This window comes from Vanessa cardui, chromosome 26, assembly GCF_905220365.1.
Source record: "Vanessa cardui chromosome 26, ilVanCard2.1, whole genome shotgun sequence".
Lineage (NCBI taxonomy): Eukaryota > Metazoa > Arthropoda > Insecta > Lepidoptera > Nymphalidae > Vanessa > Vanessa cardui.
This window is the reverse complement of record NC_061148.1, coordinates 2,313,782-2,336,565: the sequence shown is the minus strand read 5'-3', so window position 1 is coordinate 2,336,565 and position 22,784 is coordinate 2,313,782. Positions and strand designations below refer to the sequence as shown.

At 33.1% G+C, this 22,784-nt stretch overlaps 1 protein-coding gene across 5 annotated transcripts in view; it reads left to right on the top strand.

Moving 5' to 3' along the window:
• The window catches only part of LOC124540698 (phospholipid transfer protein C2CD2L), a 100,074-nt gene that overhangs the window by 15,424 nt on the left and 61,866 nt on the right, over positions 1 to 22,784 (top strand). The window contains exon 1 of one of the 5 annotated variants that reach the window (XM_047118371.1): positions 2,863 to 2,975. The exons of the other annotated variants lie outside the window; for them this stretch is intronic. The gene's annotated coding sequence lies outside the window, so the exon portion shown is untranslated. Of the gene's footprint in view, positions 1 to 2,862; positions 2,976 to 22,784 lie in introns of those variants that run through there. 5 annotated transcript variants of the gene reach the window in all.

Genomic DNA, 22,784 nt, shown 5'->3' with positions numbered 1-22,784 from the left:
AGAAATGCCATCGGAGTTGGGATTTTGTGCAAGTCTGCCTTGACCATACACCGCCAAGCAATTTCCGTGGTCGAGTGGTGAATACACCGGTTTTCATGGGTATGCCACTCCGACGTCCTGGGTTCGATTTCCGGCTGAGTCGATGTAGATTATCATTAATTTTCTATGTTGTCTTGGGTCTGGGTGTTAGTGGTACCGTCGTTACTTCTGATTTTCCATAACACAAGCTTTAGCTACTTGCATTGGGATCAGTGTAATGTATGTGATGTTGTCTCATATATTTATGTCTTATATTTATTATACTATTGTTGTGTTCCCTTTTGAAGGATGAGTAACACAGTGTAACTACACAGTGATTGTGAGTTCAAACCCAGACAAGCACCACTGAATTATCATGTGCTCTATTTGTGTTTATAATTTATATCGTAATCGGCGGTGAAGGAAAACATCGTAAGGAAATTTGCATGTGTCACAGCGTGGTGGTAATATGCTTCAAACCTTTTCCCCAAGGGGAGAGGAGGCCTTAGTGCAGTACCGGAAAAATTACAGGCTATTGATGTTGTATGTTGTAATGTTGACCAAATTAACTGAATTTAACTTTGTATTTTCAGTCTAGTCAAGACTCAAGGATATCTGGTTTAGGCTTAATAGGGCGAAACCTAACAGCAAACATTCAAAAAATCAAATCCAATACATAAAGTTCATTCCAACGGCAGAAGTAGCAAAAATAAATAAACATATTTGACCTTGAATTAACGTGACACAATTGGTCGAGATCAACATATGGTCTTCATTACGGATTCATGAAAATGGCGCTTTGTCGGCAAAGTTGTTATTGGAACTTTAGAAGTGAAATAAAAGCAGATACAAGTTGTTAGACGGTTACTGTTTTAACTTATTATATACTAGCGACCAGCCCCGGATTCGGATACTTTATATGTATCGTTATATTATGAACAAATTAAATACAATCATTATAAATTGTACTCTATATGTTATTCTGATGTATATACTAAGTTACTGTAAAATTTCATACAAACCCGTTCAGTAGTGTTTTCGTGAAAGAGTAACAAACATACATACATCCAACTTCACAAACTTTCTTAATGATATTAGTAGGATTAATCAAGAATTATTCGTAGTGTATAATATCGCATGTATAGTACGACACAACTTAGATGTAGCATCGGTAAAATTTGTAAAACCGATCACACCCGAATTAAGTACGCTATTCCAAATTAATAGGTTGGGGAAAAAGTTTCTTCGTATTTTATATGAAAATTCAAAAAGTTTTTTTTTATAGTTTATTTACATTTAACTAAAGTATGTAGGTGCCAATTTGTTCCATAACTTTTTGCCATCTTGTTGGTAGTGACATGATCCCATTGCTGTAAAAATTTTGGGGCTTCTGATCGAAAAACTGCGACAAGTTGTTTTGGCAGTCCTCTCGTGATGTTAACCTGACACTGCCTAAGGAATTCTGCAGAGACCGAAACAGATGAAAATCTGAAGGTGCAAGGTCAGGACTATACGGCGGATGCATTAATACCTCCCAGCCAAACTCTCGTAATTTTTGTTGAGTGGCTAAAGATGTGTGAGGTCTAGCGTTGTCATGGCGAAAAACCACACCCCTTCTGTTGATCAATTCTGGCCGCTTTCTCTCAATTTCTTGCTTCAATCTCATCAATTGTTCGCAATACAGTTCTGAATCGATGGTCCTGCCGGGCGGTAACAGCTCATAATGAATGATGCCCTTCCAATCCCACCATACACACAGCATTACCTTGTTGCGAGTTAATACGGGTTTTGCCACAGTCTGTGAAGCTTGACCGGCCTTTGACCACGATCTTTTTCGCACGTTCTTGTCGTATGTGATCCACTTTTCATCACCAGTTATCAGCTTCATCAAAAATGGTTCGGTTTCATTACGTCGTAATAAAGAATCACAAATGAGTACACGGTTCATTAGGTTTCTTTCAGTGAGTTCATGAGGCACCCATATATCGAGCTTTTTTGTGTACCCAGCTTTATTCAAATGAGTCAAAACCGTTTTGTGGTCAATTGCCAGTTCTTCAGCTACATCGTAACTACTAATATGCCGATCTTGCTCCCCTTTTTCAAAAATGGCGTCAATTTTGTCCGTAACAGGGCGACCAGAGCGAGATGCTTCTTTGATATCAAAATTTCCGGCTTGAAAACGCTTAAACCAAACTTGCGCTACTCTCACAGATACTGCATTAGGTCCATAAACATCACAAATTTTTTTCGCGGCTTGAGTTGCATTTTTACCTTTTTTATAGTAAAATTTTAAAATGTATCGAATATCTTCTTTAGGTTCACTCATTTTAACAACAACAAAAACAAATGAAAATCACAAAAATTCCTAATTTGAATTTGGAAGTGCCTTCTTTAAAATTAAAACTTTTCAATGATACCAAAACCAGCTAGATACAAATGGTATAGTCAAAGAGATTTTATTACAAGTTCATACATACTATATGCGAAAAGACTTTTTCCCCAACCTAATATCAATATTCAATTCAAGTATATGATATTTACACAAACGTAATAACTTGTAATATCATATGACTTAATATATTCGTCAATTTGACACGTTGATTTATATGCACTTGCTTTCTCAGGTTGAACTGACCCCAGAATCTATAGCGACGAATAGTATATATAGAATGGCCATGGCCTCAGTAATCGGTTTTATTGAATTTGCCGATGCTACATCTAAGTTGTGTCGTACTATATATGAGTATCTCAGATATGTTTATCTACTCCAGCCTACTCATTGGATGTGTTGAGTCAGAATTCTACTAATCATTCATAAAGGTTATATGAAAGAATTTTGTTCAGTCTTTCCGAATGTTTTGTCTCGATTGGTTGTTGAGTGTTTGAGGATGTGATTTTTATTTCGTTTTAAAATTATTTCACATCGGTTGCTTTTTAAAAAAAGTTTCTTTAAACCGGTAAGTTATTACAGTCTGTATATTTTTTTATACTAGTGTTCGCTTAAAGGTATAAACTGTCTTTGATTATGTTATGTAATTTTCAAATTGTGAGTAACAGAATCAATGCCAGGATTATCAGTTGAAGTTAAAATTCTTTTCATATTTTTACTATAACATGTATGTATAGACAAACTTTTTTTCTAGAATCAATCAGCTTACTTCTGAAATTTGCTTTAAAATCCCTTACGTAGTTTAAACGGCGCTTAGTGACTTTTTTAAATACAGATATGCTACATAAAGACTAACAAAACCTCAAAGGCTCACTTGCCTATATAATACAACAACAACAGCCTGTAAATTCCAACTGCTGGGCTGAAGACCTCCTCTCACTTTGAGGAGAAGGTTTGGAACATATTCCACCACGCTTTTCCAATGCGGGTTGGTGGAATGGCAGAATTTCTATGAAATTTGTCACATGCAGGTTTCCTCACGAGATGAATTATAAAGACAAATTAAGCACATGAATCAGCGGTGCTTGCCTGGGTTTGAACCCGCAATCATCGTCAGTTATTCTACCGCCAAATAACAGTACTCAGTATTGTTGTGTTCCGGTTTGAAGGCTGAGTGAGCCAGTGTAACTACAGGCACAAGGGACATAGCATCTTAGTTCCCAAGGTTGGTGGCGCATTGACGATGTAAGGAATAGTTATTATTTCTTATTGCTTCATTGTCTATGGGTGATGGTGACCACTTACCATAAGGTGGCCTATATGCTCGTCCGTCAATATATACCATTAAAAAAATGTATTCAACAAACAAACTTCACTTATTTATAATATAGAATTTTGAAATTAAATTCACAAAATTCCGTATAAATTAACAGTAATTAAACGTCGGAGTCAGGAGTATCGCTAATTAAATTTCCCTTACTCATAATCAGTCGTAATGACGAAAAATGCTTAATCGTTTTTCATTAGTGGTATTTGAATGTTTAGTACTTACCGTCCGTCGCTTCGACCGCATGAAACGGGTTTTTAGGGATAAGGGTTAGGGATATAAGTAACCTATGTTGTTCTAGAATCTAGAAGAGTCTAGAATCTAGACGATAATCTATCTGTTCCAAGTATCTTTTACATATATTCAAAAAAATTAAAAAAAAAACCATCCATAAATTTAATTTTTAGTATTTATAATATAAATATATATGTAATACACTGGCTCGAACTGTGCTGAGTGCGTGCTGTGCTGTGTGATCTGTGCTCGAATTTCTTCTATTTATTATCCTTTACTAGTGACTCGTCCCGGCTTTCCACAGTTGAAATGCTGATACTAAAAATACTGAAGAATTACAATGTTTACAGTTTTCAATCATTCCCTACTATATTGTTCATGTATTATACATATAAACTTTCCTCTTGAATCAATATATCCGTTAAAAAAATCTTCAAAATTCGTTGAGTAATTTTAAAGATTTAGAGCATAAGCATTACATAGGGCCAGCGACTTTGTTTTATACTATGTAATGATAATTGACTGGATTGCACTCTAACTAAAATAAAATATTGTTAACGTATAATACTATTTCCTATATAATCGTACATACACATTCAGATTACAAAACAAAAGGCAGATGAAGCACTTAAAAAATATAGTGAAACTAGAAAGCGAATATACCGTAAACGACAATTAATAAATAAAAATATTTATTAATGTTATACATCCTAAAGTAACTTCGTATGTCTGTAGTTCAAGGCCAAAACACTAAACCGAATTTGATATAATTCAATACGTAGCAAGCTTAAATTTCAAGGGAGGTTATGATACTTTTTTTCTAACCTAATCCAACCTAATACCTGACGAACAACCCATAAAACGCCATCAACTCTGCGGGTGAAAATTAGCTGTAAATAAGGCAAAAGAATTGGTTTACTTACTTTCATTAGAATACATATATGATGATAATAATTCTCGGACTATAGGCCTTGACAGCGTCATCAGTTCAAAGGGGGGAACTTTGAGAATCAAGCCAGATGTCGGGACTCCACTTAAGGACTCAGATTACAAACATCTTACGAGCCTTCTGTATCGGTCATCGGCTTAGGACGGCGACGAGAGCGCTCGATATTGCTATTGCTTTCGCGTTATCGACGAATTTGTTTATATAAAGCATTTGGCAAATGAGCTGTCTAATGACAAGTGATTACTACTTAAAACAGTAACAGCCTGTAAATTTCCCACTGTTGGGCTAAGGCCTCCTCTCCCACTAAAGAAAAGGTTTGGAATATATTCTACCACGGTGTTCCAATGCGGGTTCGTGGAATGCACATGTGGCAGGATTTCGATGAAATTAGACACATGCAGGTTTTCTCACAATATTTTCCTTCACCGTTGAGCATGAGATGAATTATAAACACAATTAAGCACATATATATATAGTGGTGCTTGCCTGGTCTTGAACCCGCAATCATCGGTTAAGATGCTCGCGTTCTAACCACCAAAAATAGTGTCGTAATTATATAAACCATTCTTTACATCGCCAATGCGTCACCATCCTTGGGCACTAAGATATGTACTTTAAGCTTGTAGTTTCACTAGATCCTTTAAACTTCAAATTGCAACACAACAATACCGCCAAACAACAATGCTTTTTGTTGTTTGTTTGTTGTGGCCTTGAAATAAACCCTATCCTTACTATTAAGGTACTGTTAAGTAATCATTAACACGTGTATGTCTGAGATACATATTGTTTAGTACAAAAATCAAGGTTCATAAACATTAATTATGAAATTATAAATCAACAAGTTTAAAGTTCATATGTTACTGCAATTTAGTCTTTATGGCTTTGTAAATAAGAGCTGTTTATATTTCAAACGATAACTGCCGAAACAAGGTCATTGGTATTTTGTGTGATGTGAATCATAGCGATTAATTTTATAATTTTTTTATAATTAAAAATATATATGAACTGTTATACTTATTTAAATATTTTTATAGTAATTTAATATAGCTTTCCAACTCCGTATGGGTGAATAATTTTAATAGTAGGTACTGTTAAATATTATTAAGCACTAAAATTAAATAATACTAAACATACAAGGAATATTTTCATGTATTTTTATAAACGTTTTAAAACGCATCTATTTTTTATAGGTTATTTTCAACTTTCTGAACGCACCCGTATGTGTCAAACATCGAATCGAATTTTTGGATACTTTTATCAAGCGACTTCAAAAAAGAGGAGGTTATCAATTTGTCTGTTTTTTTTTTTATGTTTGTTACCTCCATTACTTTTAACTGGGTGTACCGATTTTGATTGGACATTTTTCTTTTAAAATAGTGTTTTGTTTGAAGTCGGTTTTTCTTTTTGTTAAAATTTTTATTTATTATAAAGGAGACAGGCGAATCTGGGCCTATCGTTACACAAATAAAATATTTATCAATAATTTTTTCAAGATTTTTAATTTTTAATCATGAAATATTAAGCCATTTTACCATGGGATATTAAATAAAATATATAATCATAATATTATTGACTTTCGTTACTTCCTAGCTTTACTTTCATTTTTAACAATGTTGCCAAATAAAATAATGATATAAATAAAAAAATGATATCAAATAGAAAATCTAAGCAATGAAAGTTAATCAGTGTTTTTTTCTTTAGATTGTGTTTTAAAAAAAACGTTTTAAATAATGAATCATATAATAGATAAAGTTTATAAAAACGTTGTAAAAATAAATTAATCAACAGGTTGATTTTTTTTCTTGTACTGGCAACAAAGTAGAACTCATGTCACAGCAAACGTCAAACTAAAAAATCATTAGCTTCGTTTGGCTTGAACTTACGATAGTGGATATTTCGTTTTGTTGTGTCTTCGTGTGCTTTATTATTCAATTAGTATTATTTTGCGACTTTGGCTACGTATACAGGATTCTGACGGTTATTACTTTAACGAACAACCCACGCTTTTCTTAACGGACTTAGTTTTTAACCGACTTCAAAAAAAGGAGGAGGTTCTCAATTCGTCGGGGCCTTTTTTTTTTTTTATTTTTTTATTTTTTATGTATGTTACCGAATTACTCGAAGATGGCTGGGCCGATTTTGACAATTCTTTTTTTGTTTGAAAGGGCATGTTTTACAGGTGGTCCCATTGTCAGGAGATCAGGATCTGATGATGGGATCCTAGAGAAATCGAGGGAACTCCTCAAATTTTATAGGCACACCTATAGTGATTTCGGTTTTATTCAAAGTGCCTTGGTCATATGCTCACGAAAAGTGACATTTGATGAAGTGGAACTGATGATGAAGACCACAACTAGTAATCAGAACCTATTAGTAAGTAACTATTTTACGGGCTTAGTTCTATTTCTTTAAGATAGTCGTCAAGCAATTGATGTTATTAAACATGCCTATGATGAAGTCTAGCTGATGGTGGACTACCAGGAGAACTCCTCAATGATTAACGGCATTAAAGTGAATGACAAACACTACCAATTGTAATTATAAATAACAAAACAACACTGAAAAGCAGTAAATAAATTTTTATAAATAAAAAAAAAACCGCCTTCAAAAATGAACTAAAAAGAAAAAAATAATCAGTTACATCCATATCCAATTTACGATTTTTTAATCACCTTTTGAAGGCGGTGCCAACAAAGTAAATAAATTCCTATATTGAAATCATTTAATTTGTATCGATAGTAAGGTTTGTCTAATGGTGTCATCTATACAATAAATAGATTTAGATTTAGTTTTTGTATGTATGTATTATGTACCTATATGCATATATAGCAATGTTGGCACTGACTTTGAGAGGTGATTAAAAAATCGTAAATTGGATATGGATGTAACTGATTATTTTTTTCTTTTTAGTTCATTTTTGAAGGCGGTTTTTTTTTATTTATAAAAATTTATTTTGCCTACTCGACTTACTTAAGCGGGTGAAACCGCGGGAAACAGCTAGTCTTCTACAATAATCTTAGAAACCGCAATGTATTAATGTCCTAAAATACAATCTCATAAAATCTAGTCAGTAGTAGTCTTTAACCCTCAAACCCTACTCGGGGTGCTGGAGCACCCCACAAGGTTTATTTTTCTTATTTATTTCGGTGATTGATAATGCACGTGTTTGACTTTCCGCGTATTTTACTTTGAGGTTATGCGCCACGGATTGGTCGTTGGGTGCTGTAGCACCCCAGTGTAGGAACAACGTAAGTTTTTTAAAATTTTATAAAACTATTTTTTTAAGCTTACTTCTATAGTTGAACTATTTTATTATAAACTTATAGATTGCGGTTCAAACATTTGATTATAGAGGTTATGTTGTAAAATAAAACATAACCTATACAATTCAATTTTTCTTTTAAAATTCAAAAATATATATTGCACAACAGTATATTTTTTAATGTTTTTAGTATTTATACGTTATGGTTTGCACATGGCTGTGGAAGGTGGACTGAATGATGAAGAAATACGTCTCATAATAAATCAGGAATCAAGTGAGTTCAGTTACCGAAGATTCTGATGATGAACCTGATGGTGTTTTAGAAGATTTTCGTCATATGAATGTAATTGATCAAACTAATAATGAAGAGGATGCCTTTAGTAGCGATGATGATATGACTTTGCAAGAGCTATCACAGGATTTAAGAAGACAAGGAAAACTAAAGGTATTGAATGTTCCAAGAGTTCTTTACGGGAAGGGAAAAAATAATAGACACAAGTGGAGTGGAGAAAAGCCAGTGAGGCGTAGAACTCAGCAGCGCAACATTATTATGCATTTATCTGGAAACAAAGGTGAAGCGAAAAGTATTACAAAGCCAATAGAAGGTTGGGCTTTCTAAATGACGAAATACTAAATAAAATTGCATATCATACAAAAAAAGAAATTGAAAAACAACGTAAGAAATATAAAGGCTTTCAAGAGGAAGAAGATGGTGAAGAGAATATCGCCTCGTCCAGTTTACCATCATTTGTAAAACCAGTATCATTGGTAGAGTTAAAGGCATTAATTGGGCTTTACTATCTCGCAGGAGTATTTAAAATGAATGACATAAATACCAAAGAGTTGTTTGACAAATTTACTGGCGTGATGCTTTTTGGAGCCACAATGTCCCGTTGTCGATTCGAATTCTTGACAAATTGCCTAAGATTTGATGACAGAGATACACGCGAAGAACGTCGAGCTACCGATCGCTTAGCTCCGATTCGTGAGGTGTTTGATCATATTGTAAAAATGTGTGACAAATACTACACACCAACTGATTGTTGTACTATCGACGAACAATTATTGGCTTTTAGAGGGCGCTGTGTCTTTAAAATGTATATACCCTCAAAGCCCGATAAGTACGGGATAAAAATTATGATGATTTGCGATTCCAAGACAGCTTATATGTTGAATGCCATTGTTTACGTGGGTCAAACACCCTCCCCTCAAAATATGTCAGTGCCTGAGTACTACTTCATGGAACTCTCCAAGCCATTGTATGGATCCCGTCGCAACATAACCATGGACAACTGGTTCACCAGCATACCCTTAGCAAAAAATCTGGTTGGAATTGACCATTGTCGGAACGACGCGAAAAAATAAAGGAGAAATACCAGAGTCCTTTTTGGAGTTAACAAACAGAGATAGAAATACTGCTATGTTTGCGTATGATGGACCTCTAACTCTGTTGTCCTATTGCCCACCGAAATCGACAAAGAAAAAAGTCATCATCATGTTGTCAACTCTCCACGATTCTCCAAATAACAACAATGAAGTTGAGCTTCCAGAAATTATTCATTTTTATAATAAAACAAAGGGAGGGGTGGATGTGTTTGATGCAATGGCTAAAAAATACTCTGTCCAAAGAAGAACCAAACGTTGGCCAATGTGCATTTTCTATGGGTTATTGAATGGAGCTGGTATTAACTCTTGAGTTCTCTACAAATGCTCAAAAGCAAATAATAAGCCTGACATAAAGCTTCGTCGGAGTTTTCTAAAAGAATTGGGAATGAATCTTATAGATGAACATTTGAAAATGCGCCTACAAACACCAACTTTGAAGAGGGATATAAAGGAGAGTATCGCGGCGATTCTCAAGCAACCCATGTCTGTCGATTCTTCTGGCTCTGAACGTCACACACAGGGGCGTTGTGGTTTCTGTCCGAGAAACAGGGATCGGAAGAGCAAGACCAGGTGCACCAAGTGCAAAATTCCAATTTGCTTGGAACACCAAGTTAAAGTATGCCAAAAGTGCTCAAATTGATGTGTAATGTAAAATTGTAAGGCTGATTCGTGATCTCATAATGCCAATTAATATAAATAAAAGTATAATTTTCTATAACTGTTTTTATTTCTATACTTTACTAACTATTTTATTTTGGGGTGCCTTGTCACCCCTGTGTAGGAATACTGTATACGCCAGGCAGTGTAGGGTTTGAGGGTTAAATACAACGTGAGAGCACTGAGAGTTTGTAAGAATAACTTATTATGAAGCAAATAATAACACCTAGGTATATCTTTTTCCTCCCGTGTAGCAGTTGTAAAAAGTTTCTTTTATTTTAAATGGCAGTAATATCAAAATGAAATAGTGTAGTAATTGTTGCTGTAACGTCAGGCCCAATTTTGTATGGACGTTCGCCCGTCTCCTTTCATACGTAAACATTGTAGCTGTCGTGCTTATTGTTAAATGAACTATCTAATCCAACATTAGGAAGTGCAGGAAATAATATTTATAAGCAAAAGAAAAAAATCATCACAATACTTTTAATCACTGTTCCGTTCAAAGTGCCAATAAAAGTACAGTCATCCTTAAAAACCAAAACCATAATGATTATCATAGATTATTTATTATTCAAGCTGTCGACCAATGATATCGTTGCAAATGTCAAATGTTTATTTAAGCTCTGGCCTCTTGGGATTGGAATGGACTATAGGAAGATTGTTTCAATAATCAAGTGTACTTCAAGTTTTGCCTTGGAATACCTCAATTGCTTTTGCGATGGGAACCCTCGAAAAGAGCGAGGAGATACAACTTTTAAAAACAATACATTATAATTCATATGTGTTAATTGTTTGTATATATGAATATGCGAACTGTACAGATGATATTATTTAATAATAAACTAAATTGCAAGTATGTGCTATTGGATTTTGCAGACCACATCCTTGTGATAAGAGCGCTCCCATCGTATACAACCTTGATGCTGCTATCACAATTCGTATGTAAATTTAATTTGTTACATTAAAAAAATATACATATTAGATTATGACGATGATATGTTATGACGACCTCCATGTTCGAGTAGTGCGTCCACCGGTTTTCATTTCGGATCCGGGTTCGATTCCCGGCCAAGTCGATGTATAAAATACATTAGTTTCTATGTTGTCTTGGGTCTGGGTGTATGTGATATGCTTTAGTTACTTACTATGGGATCAAAGTAATGTATGTGATGTTGTCCAATATTTTTTTATTGTGTAATTTCAGTAGTTTGGGGTGGCCAAAATAATATTATTGTTTTACAATGATGCTTCAATGTCTCTTATCTTTTGTTAGAATGCCCCGCTATCGACCAATTGTTTTATAATGACAGCTCAATCATATTTAAAATAAGAAATAGTGTTACGTGCCAGTATTACATGCTATGCCATATAAGATTCATGTGCTTAATATGTTTTTAATTCATAACATGCTAGGAGAGGAAAATTGCCCAAAAAAATTTACATGTGTCCAAAATTCAGCACATGTCAGACAGACGGCGTTGACCTTATTTTGCAGTACAACATCTGTCTGTAAATTTCCCACTGCTAGGTTAAGGCCTCTTCCCCTTTTAAGGAGAAGTTTCGGAGAAAAAATTGAAATTAGACACATGCAGGTTTCCTCACGATGTTTTCCTTCACCAAACACGTGATGAATTATAAACACAAATTGAGCACATGAACAGAGGTGCCTGCCTGGGTTTGAAACCGCGATCATCGGTTAAGATGCACGCTTTCTGACCACTGGGCCATCTCTGCTCATCTTGAAGTAGTTGAAGGCTAAATAGTGGCTCTGAATGTATAGCTCACTAACAAATACAGGCATGAAAGATACGTGTATAAATTATGCACGCAAAATCATCTTTCTTGAATAGCTGAATGGTGTCAGAATTGACCTTACAGCGTCATTCTGAAGTCGTATCAAGCAATTTCTTATGTGGCATAAATTGTTTATATTTTGGTCACGTTTGGGAAACTATGATTATATAAATAGCGTACAAATCCCTGTAGTTTATTTTTATATTAAAGATAATGGTTGTTAAAAGGGATTAATGTTGTAATGGTTCAATAAAAATAAAATTGTGTAGGCAAATTGTATTTTTAAGTGGCTTAAGAACTTTTTAGATGCTATTTTAAAATAAAATATACATAAAAATTTTTCAGATATATGGTATTTTTAGGACCTGTGAGACTATTCTGTTAGAAATACTTCGAAAATCACTGAAGAAAACTAGCGCGATATGTTAAAATGATATTGACTTCAATTATTTATAATACTCGATAAAACGTGGCTTTGCTCGAATAAATTAATTCAAACTCAAAAAACTACATTAAAATAACCTTTACTTTTTATATGACATATAATTTTTTCATAAACTTTGATCTATAATTTATTGTGGATAAGTTTCCATCCAATCTATCCCTCGAGTGCCTTGCACAAAATTATTATTTGTAACATACTTTCTGAACGCATCCGTAAACGTCAAACATGGCCAACCGTTGATGTGTCACGTCTTTAAATTTTATGCATTTAATTTAGAAAAATCTCGATTATTCGAAATTTGCGGATATATAAAAAAAAAACCATTTTTCTTTAACGATATACAATTGTGGATTAGTTCCGATCAGGTCTATCGTAGACATACACGAAATTAATGTAGAAGATATAAAGGATACACTCAATGATGTTGTAGTAAACAGATATGTTATTAACGCGCTAAAAGTGAAGACTAGAAAACGTCCTAATTGGGACGTTTGCCTTAAGTTTTTTTATGTAGTAATACGTTATAATACACCATAATTACGTAGTAATACGTTTTGCGTAATTAAAACATCTAGTTATCCCTTTTACTTATTGATTTTATTAAGCTATCCTTTTTACTTTTAACGAAATGTTAAAATAAACTAAAATAAACGGTCCCCGGCGCGGCACACTTTTTTCTGTTGTTTAGTATGGATATAACATATCTGTTTATTAGAATATCATTGGATACACTTATAAAAATGATGCATATCACCGTAAGTCAGCTTGCAAAACTTGATGAGTGAGATTCGAGGTGAAATCTGTAAATATTAGACTGCTGATCATATCGTATTATTTACAATACAGACTTTATTTTTTTGGCATTTTGGGCCAAATTAATCAATGACTTCCATCTTAAAATATTTAAATAATTATTATTCATATCTTAACATATTAATTAACTTATGAAATAAATATCATGGTCGCTCTTTGTGTTTTTTTAATCTTGACCGAATTTTGACGACGGCTAAATTCAAAGAATACGAAATTTACCCAACTTGGAAAAATCTTTTACACACACATACATACTCTCGTTTTGCAGTCTCATATTCTTATAGGAAGATAACCTACACGACTGGAGACAGATCACGCTTGCTGCTAAGAGATTTCCGAGAGAAGGGATGTGTAATGTCACCTCTCTATCTCCTGTATAAGCCTATTAATTAGGCTAATATACCAAGGAGGTATTAGTTCTAAATGTAACCTTGGTACAACCTTTTTTTAAGATACGTTATTACTGGACTTCTTTTTGATTGGAATAAAAATCACATAAATGCATTAAAGTCACGAATTGTTAGCACCTATTTTGCTAGTACAAAGTATACTTCTATCATTAAATATACATTTATTTTTACTATTCTAAATATAGTCTGAATTTAAATTGAGTGAAACTGCGAAATACAACTTAGTTAAATATTACAATATTAAATACTTATTTCATTTCAAACCTTTTCTAAATTTAAAAACTTTCTCCGAACCGCGCTGCATCGTTTGATATAATTTCATTTCTGATTTAATTTGCAAATCATAAGTTACAAATTCTATTTTTAAAATTTAACATAGATTAAATTTATGTCTTGCCAGTACAAGTTAGTTTTGCAAGGAGGTTCTTTATAAGTCAGCCTCCTTTTCTACAACATGTACTTTGTACTAAAGGTCGTAAATACGTGCGGATTGTATTCACAAGATGTGATGTTACTTCATCAGAAATGTAAACAAAAGAAACCTGAGTGTGGCCGTGACATCTTCCATTGTTTCTTCAACACGAGAATGTGTATTTTAAGCGAGAATTCAAACTAACTTAATTTAAAATTGAAGATTTCTTGGTGGTTGGGTTTTGTGTCTGGCTGTGGATACCTCACTCATCATATTCCATAGACAAGCAGTAATAATTATGTTGTATTCTAGTTTGAAGACTGCTTGGGTCAGTGTAACTACATCTTAAGCCCGAAGGTTGTGCGTTGTGCGCATTGTTGTAAGGATTGACGGTGTTGACCTACCTTATTTACCCAATTAATCAAGTAGCCTATTTGCCTGTCCTAACTTTATTTAATCAATAAATAATCATTACATAACATTTATTACTACTATTACACAAAATGTTGGTGAGTACAATATATTTTTGAGGTTAGGTTAGGTTATAAAAAAATGATGAGAGAATTTGCTTATTTTGATGCGCGCGCACAGGCTGACACGCTCGCGAAACTGTCTAGTCGTTCGAAATAGACAACTTCGCACATTATCTTATTTTACAATGATTTTTACACACTATATATCCGTCTTTGCTGCACATAATAAAGTTATATATACAAATTTCATTATTCAAGATTTAAGGACAAACATGAAAAAACTAATATATGAGTGGAAAGAAAAGCTTAAAAAATATTTATTACAATCAATTAATGTTAAGAGCCGTAGTAAGCCGATTTTTGTCCCAATGATTTTAGGACGATACTTTGTAGTCTTATTTTGAAGAAATCTATCCGTAGATGTGCAGAAAAATAAGAAGGATTCTTGATAGTAGTTTATTAAATCGTTACAATTTAATCTAGGAATTTAAAAAGGTTTCATTTTTTACAATCAAATGTTAATAGTTGAAGTCTTAATTTGAAGAGCTCCAATCGTAGATGTGCAGAAAAATAGGAAGAAAACTTGATAGTAATTTATTAAATTGTAACAATATATAATATATAAAAAAATATAAAAAGGTTCGTCAGTTTACAACGAAATTAAATCAGAACATAACCTGTCATAATATTTGAAAACCTAACTGACAAGTAACAATAATTATTATTTTGATCTATGCAAAATGTCAAAAAAAAGTTGTTACTAACAGAAAAATGCAGTGAATGTAAATGATTTATCATTCATAGATTACGTAATTATTATTGTTATTAATGGTTCCGGCATAGACAATGACATTGTCTTTTAATCGATGAGCGAATATTTTTGATTCGTTTGTTATTATTGGTATATTGGACTGCGTTGTGCAGAACTGTGCGAATGTTAAGATTTAAGATTTATAGAAGAAAACCACTTTTCCACTTCATTAGTGTAACTTCGGTCACAAGGGACATGACATCCTAGTTCCAAAATGTCGCATGGGTGATGTAAGGAATGGTTAATATTTCTTAGAGCGCCTGTGTCTATGGGCATTGCTGACTTACCATAAAGTATATTTTAATTGGATTTGATTTGACTGGGAACATAATTTAACTTATAAAGACTAATATTTTAAGTATTTAAAGACAAATTACCAAATTTATTCTTCCAAGAATTGTTTTAGTAACGGACTTTTTTTTAAATCACCAGAGCTACAAGAATTTGACACATTACAAATCCAGTTTAAGAAACCTAAAAGGCATTTAAGGTACATGACCTTAAATTTTATTGCGAAAAGGACGTAATTTTTTTTGTACTTTCTTGCTTTTTTAACATTTCCATTTGAAAATGTCCTGTTATCTGGGACATTCGTTGTTATACAATCTGGCATGTGCGAACCGGCCTCACGCAATAAGGGTACCATAACCTTACCACCATACAATATTGATAGATATACTGATGTAACAACAAATTTCCATCTATCGGATTTTTTGGGCTACAAGATTTTTACCAAATTTCATGATTTTCGTCAGCGTCTTTACAGGTATTAATTCGCTTCACGAATGTTTGTTTGATAATCGGCCAAAGGCTTGATTATATAGATAGGTTTGATGCATTCACAGCGCCAAAGAACTGTACACCGCAATATTTTGTATTAGTTTCAACTTATATTTCTACGTGTTCTTGAGAATAAGGTTCTTGAAAGACAGACATGGACAAAGTTATCATTATAGACAAAGGGACATAGCATCTTAGTTCCCAAGGTTGGTGGCGCATTGACGATGTAAGGAATAGTTAATATTCCTTACATCGTCATTGTCTATGGGTGATGGTGACCACTTACCATCAGGTGGCCTATATGCTCGTCCGCCAAAATCTTAAACGGTTTCTTTTTTACGAAACCTCAAATCGGTTTAAATACATTCTACAGTATTTTATATCTTTTGAATAATACATAGGCCAGCAAGTATTCGCTTATGAGATAGAACAAAGAATGATTAATCGATAAATATTTTTTTTAATTTTCCCTAGCTCCGACCCTTACTATTCTGCCTTAAAATATGTTAAATAAATCGTTCTTAGACGTCGTCAATGTCAACAAACCCTTATTGTTTTTAATGTATGATAGAATCGTAAAAGGCTCACCTGATATGTTTTAACTATCGCCTTTAGACAAATATTGTGCGTAGTAATACGTAACTGGAATTTTATATTTTATTTTTCTATAAGTAGTTAAGTGGAATAGTATTTTAAGTAAACATATATTAATTACTAGCGACCCGCTTGGCGTCACACGAGTACAATACTACTAAATATACATACTACATAATTTGTTTATTTACGACATCACATTAGAAACTTCTTAAGTTATCAGTGTTTCTTTACTATATTGTCCATGTATTATATACAACAAGCTTCCTCTCGAATCTATTTATTAAAAAAAAACCGCATCAAAATCCTTTGCGTAGTTTTAAAGAACTGACAGTACAGATGTCAATAACAATATGTATGGAGTACATAAATCTAAGGCTTTGTTTTTCTTCCTTTCTAGATTGAATTAGGTTATAAATAAACCTCTTAGACAAACAAGATGAATTATTATATTTATTTGGGACAGGAATCTTTGCAGGCGTAAGCCTAACAAACCACTGAAGATTTACTATAATCGGAATGGTTTAATAACATAGAGAGAAAACATACAACTATATCTCAACAACAGCCTGTAAATTCCCACTGCTGGGCCAAAGACCTCCTCTCCCTTTGAGGAGAAGGTTTGGAACATATTCCACCACGCTGTTCCAATGCGGGTTGGTGGAATTCACATGTGGCAGAATTTCTATGAAATTTGTCACATGCAGGTTTCCTTACGATGTTTTCCTTCACCGCTGAGCACGAGATGAATTATAAAGACAAATTAAGCACATGAATCAGCGGTGCTTGCCTGGGTTTGAACCCGCAATCATCGGTTAAGATGCACGCGTTCTAACCACTGGGCCATCTAGACTTTTATATAGTATATAACTATATTTACTCTTATATACTAATATAACTATATCTCAGTAAATAAAAAATATTTACTGAGACATAGTTGTCTCGCATCTTCGTGGCGTGTTAGTCGTTGAACGTGAGGTATGAGGAAAAAACTTCCTTAGTTCAAGCTTACTTCAAATCAAATCCCATCAAATTCGGTTCAGTGGTTTGACCATGAATAGCAACAGACAGAATAAAAAAAATGTAATTATGATGATAATATGTAATGATATTATATCATTGCTATTAATTAGCAATTCGTAATCGTAACTATTGAGTCATAATAGAACCTCTTTACACATTCAAAGTCTGGTAACGGCTGTTTGTCGAATGACCTCATTTGACGACCTTGAACTAATGACTTCATAGCGTCATTGACAAAACAGACAAGATATCATTATAATAACTGCTGTTTAATTAATATTTTAGTTTGAATCGTTGATTTAATTCCACACTTGTAGTTTTCCTTACGACGTATTTCTTCATACATAAAAAAATAATGCTTGTTTTTGTTTTTTTTTTTTGTTTTTATGGAATAGGTTGGCGGACGAGCATATGGGCCACCTGATGGTAAGTGGTCACCATCACCAATAGACAATGACGCTGTAAGAAATATTAACTATTCCTTACATCGTCAATGTGCCACCAACCTTGGGAACTAAGATGTTATGTCCCTTGTGTCTGTAATTACACTGGCTCACTCACCCTTCAAACCGGTACACAACAATACTGAGTACTGTTATTTGTTGTTGTTTGTTGCTTGTTACTTGTTTAATGCAATCCTTCGTTAATATATGTATATATGAGTATAATCAGTTCTTTGGGGTAAAAAATCTTCACTAAAAAGTCTTTATTTTAGCAATATACAGGCGTCTACTTAAACCTTAGAAAGGGAGTGAGGTAACATAGTACTATAATAAATATAAGTATATAAAAAATTAGGTCACAAAAGCCAAACTACAATCTAAATCAAAAGCTAGACAGTTCACTGTACCGAGTGACGTCACTTAAAGGTCAATTAATTCCATTACGACAGATTATAAATATCGACCACAGACCAATTTCAATTAAGTCAGTATTAACCTACATCTTATATCACATACAAATTAAAAAAAAAAAACATAGTAAGTTTGGCTAATTTGGCTCAATATATTGTTGATTTTTCGGTGGAAATAAATAAAAAAACGATTATATAATAAATGCAACGACGTATATTGTAAGAATAAAATTTGTACAAGCTTACAGTCATGTCAGTTCAAATTATATTTAAACTAAGAATACATATTTGTCAACTACTATATAACGTAGCTTGCGTTCTTATATGCCAACATATATTATTACAATATTAAAGTCTTTTTTTTGTATTGTTAGATTATTCTCGAAAAAGTTTTTTTCTTTTTTTATATAAAAAATGTTAACAGATTATAAAGTACTCCACGCACAAAACACATCTATCAGTGGCTCAGTTGCCGTGAAAGAGATACTACATATCACTGTCGCACTCTGTTCGCAGTTTCGTGAACGTGTTCACGAAACCGCGAATAGTAGTGTACTTCGAGCTATAGATGTACAGTCGGGATAAGAAAAGGTTCGTCACCTTAAGATTTATTTTCGTGTGCTCAGTACGAGCGATAATCTGCTTTACCGATCGAGAATGATATATTGCGTCGCAATGATTTGATGTTTAGATTCAAAAGGTACTAAGAGCTTAAGACTTGATAAAGGAATGAATTTCAAAACTGACGAAGGTTTTCTTACTCTGACTGTACATTGTACAGGCCTTAAAAGCTTGGAGGCCCTGAGGCATCTTTGAAGGAGATGAAAACAAATATTTTACCAATTCTTTCTTTTCCAAATTTAAAATGTTTTCAATTGAATATTGAAATTAATTGAAACAAAAATTCAACTTAAAGAAAGTGTTATCCTTCTGTTAAAACAACGAATAGTATAACTATCAATTTGTCATCGTTAGAGTCAGTGGCGTAGCTAGGTGAAGAAGGGCCCCCGTGTATAGAAAACTAATCGGCCCTCACCCCCTCTTTTCCATCCATTTTAACTAATTATTACCCTTTAAAATTATAGATACCAAATAAGAAATCTTCTGCGCAGAGTCTTGATTTTCTAGCTACAGAAGCTAAGGTTTAGTTTAGAGGGCCCCCTGAACTCCGGGGCCTTGTGCACTGCACCACCTGGCCCTACGATGGCTACAATACAAGTCTTAAGATATAAATTTTATAAATTGAAAAATATTATTTATAGAAATAGAAGAATTATATTATAGAAGAATTGATATCTTTTGCTTTTCTCTGCATACATATAAACTTTTCTCTTGAATCGTTCTGTTTATTGAGGAAAACCGTCTAAAAAACCGTAGGGTAGTTGTATATAAAATCGGGAGTTACTTTTTATAAGTACAGAATAATTAGTAGACGTTATATAGCGTTATTTTTTTATCGTTAATAGTATGTATCGCTCGTTACTTTTAGCGCTAAGTCGTTATTTCACACACCTCGAACGCGAAGCGGCAACGTGCTCTGTTATTGCCATCAAATAAAAATCGCGTTCCTTTCAGTTTTAATTGCCGTCTTTTGTTTTCGTCGTTCCATATTCGAATTCTAAGATATTCATTTAAATTTCAATTTGAATAGAACTAAAATAAAAGAAAGTTTGATGTTTTTCGTTATATATTTTTAATAGTTTTCGCTGTATATAACAATCTTCTTTAGTGGGAGGTATGTAACATATTTTTTATAGTTCCATATTCGAATTCTGAGAAGTTAATTTAAATTCTAATATGATAAAAAACTAAACCAAAATAAAACAAACTTTGACGTTCTTGTTTAAACAGGGTTATTGATAATTCGACGTATTCCATTAGGAGGTGATAGGGGTGACTATTTGAAATCATTTTAACCCCCATATGCATGGGGATTAAGCATTTTCGAGTTATCACGTTTTTAGCTTTTTTCAAAATTTGTCAAAAATGCAACTTCAATAAATTTATTACAAAAAAAAGTATCAATTAAAATAGATTATTTTCTTTTGTTTTATAAAAACGATTCAACACTGGATATTTGTCAATGTTTAAATAATAATCATCGGCCCAAATTTAAAAATGTGAGTCTGCATCTAATATATATATGTATATTATAAATTTTATAGTCTATGACAAATTTTAGATTATGATATTTTACACTCGTGTTCTGCGGTGAGATTCGATTTCTTGTTATGGAATAACCAACTGAACATATTTCAAACGACCCTATCTGACTTCATGTAGCTGTCATCATTATCATTACATAGTATAAAACAAAGACGCTTACCGCTGTCAGAACATATGCATGCTTTGATCTTGAAAATTATGCAACGGATTTTGATGCGGTTTTTAATACATAGAGTGATTCGACATGAAGATTTTTGTATATAATACATGGACAATATAGGAAAGAGACACTGAAAATTTTTGAAGTTTCTAATGTGATGTCGTAAATAAACAAATTCTGTAGTTTATTTAGTATTAGCATTGGACCCTTGCATACCCGGGTAGTACATCGCTAGTATACTCGTATAATTAATTGGTAATTTGTATCCTATAGCATTTAAGAATAATGCAGCATCTACCAGTGAATATTTTAATATATTTAGATCGTTAGTTTCGGAGAATATTCACGAACAAATAACAAACAACAACAACAACACAGTCTGTAAACCCACTGCTGGGCTGAGGACTCCTCTCCCTTTGAGGAGGTTTGGAACCACCACGCTGTTACCAATGCCGGTTGGAATACACATGTGTCAGAATTTCTATGAAATTAGGCACATGCAGGTTTCCTCACGATGTTTTCCTTCACCTTACACACATACACAAATTAAGTGGTGAGCATTCAGTGGTGCTTTCCTAAAAAAAAAACAAATAAATTTTATCTTATAATATTAGTATAGTGACGCTCTCTAAATAATCTAAATCGATTATCACGTTACCGAGAAATTAAAAATACATAAACCGCTAGTATATACTCTGTGGCATTATTTTTCATAGAACCTTAATATACAATTGTTTTATGTTAGAGGAAGTCTCCAATTCCAATATCGTTATAAATAGGTTTCCGTAGAGTATTATTAGTATACAACAACAACAGCCTGTAGATTCCCACAGCTGGGCTAAAGGCCTCCTCTCCATTTGAGGAGAAGGTTTGGAACATATTCCACCACGCTGTTCCAATGCGGGTTGGTGTATTTGTATACATTTCTTTATAACTGATGAATATTAAATTTATTAATATAATACAAGAGGTGTCTGTTTGTAATAGCTAAATTTGCTATATGTATTTGTAAAAAACCTTTTTTTTTTATTTTGTCTGTCTGTTCTGGATAATATCTTAAACGGCTGGATCGATCTTGTACCTCCTAACAAAAAAATCATAAGTTACCTAAAGTAAAATCTTCGAACTGAACAATTTTTTTTTAATTTCTAAGGCACACGAAGTAGGCGGTATTAAATATTTATGATGACAATCGTGACTACGTGACATCCTCTCGCCGATGTTGTCTTGGTGTTAATGTTTATTAAATTAACGACTAATATCGTATTTCGAATGTTTTATTAATTTAAATTTCACCGCCATAACCTCTAAAATTATTTTACAACAGTCTGTCAAACATCGGAGATATGTCAAATTTTCGCGCCATTTTTCTCCGTTATTTTAAATAATCGTTTTCGGAATTATTGTAAAGTATATCTGTATTATATAATGAGTTTAATTTAAAAGATCAATAATCAAATCACAATCAATTAATCAGACGGCGGGAAGCGACATCGGTTTTGTAATATGATATATACTACCTATTATATTCATATATACCTATGATATATAGTGTGCGTTCTTGAAAAGGGATAAGGTTTACCCAGCGGTGGTATATTAACGTGCTGTAACTCATATAATTATTAAATAATTTATATAGATTTTAACGTATATATAATAGCCGTATATATAATAGAGTAACTACTGAGTTTCTTGCCGTTTCTTCTCGGTAGAATCTACTTTCCGAACCGGTGGTAGCTTCACTTAATTGTAAAATGACGATTCAAAAGTGCTTGTAAAGCCTACTTGAATAAAGTTTATTTTGATTTTGATTCAATAAAGGGATAAA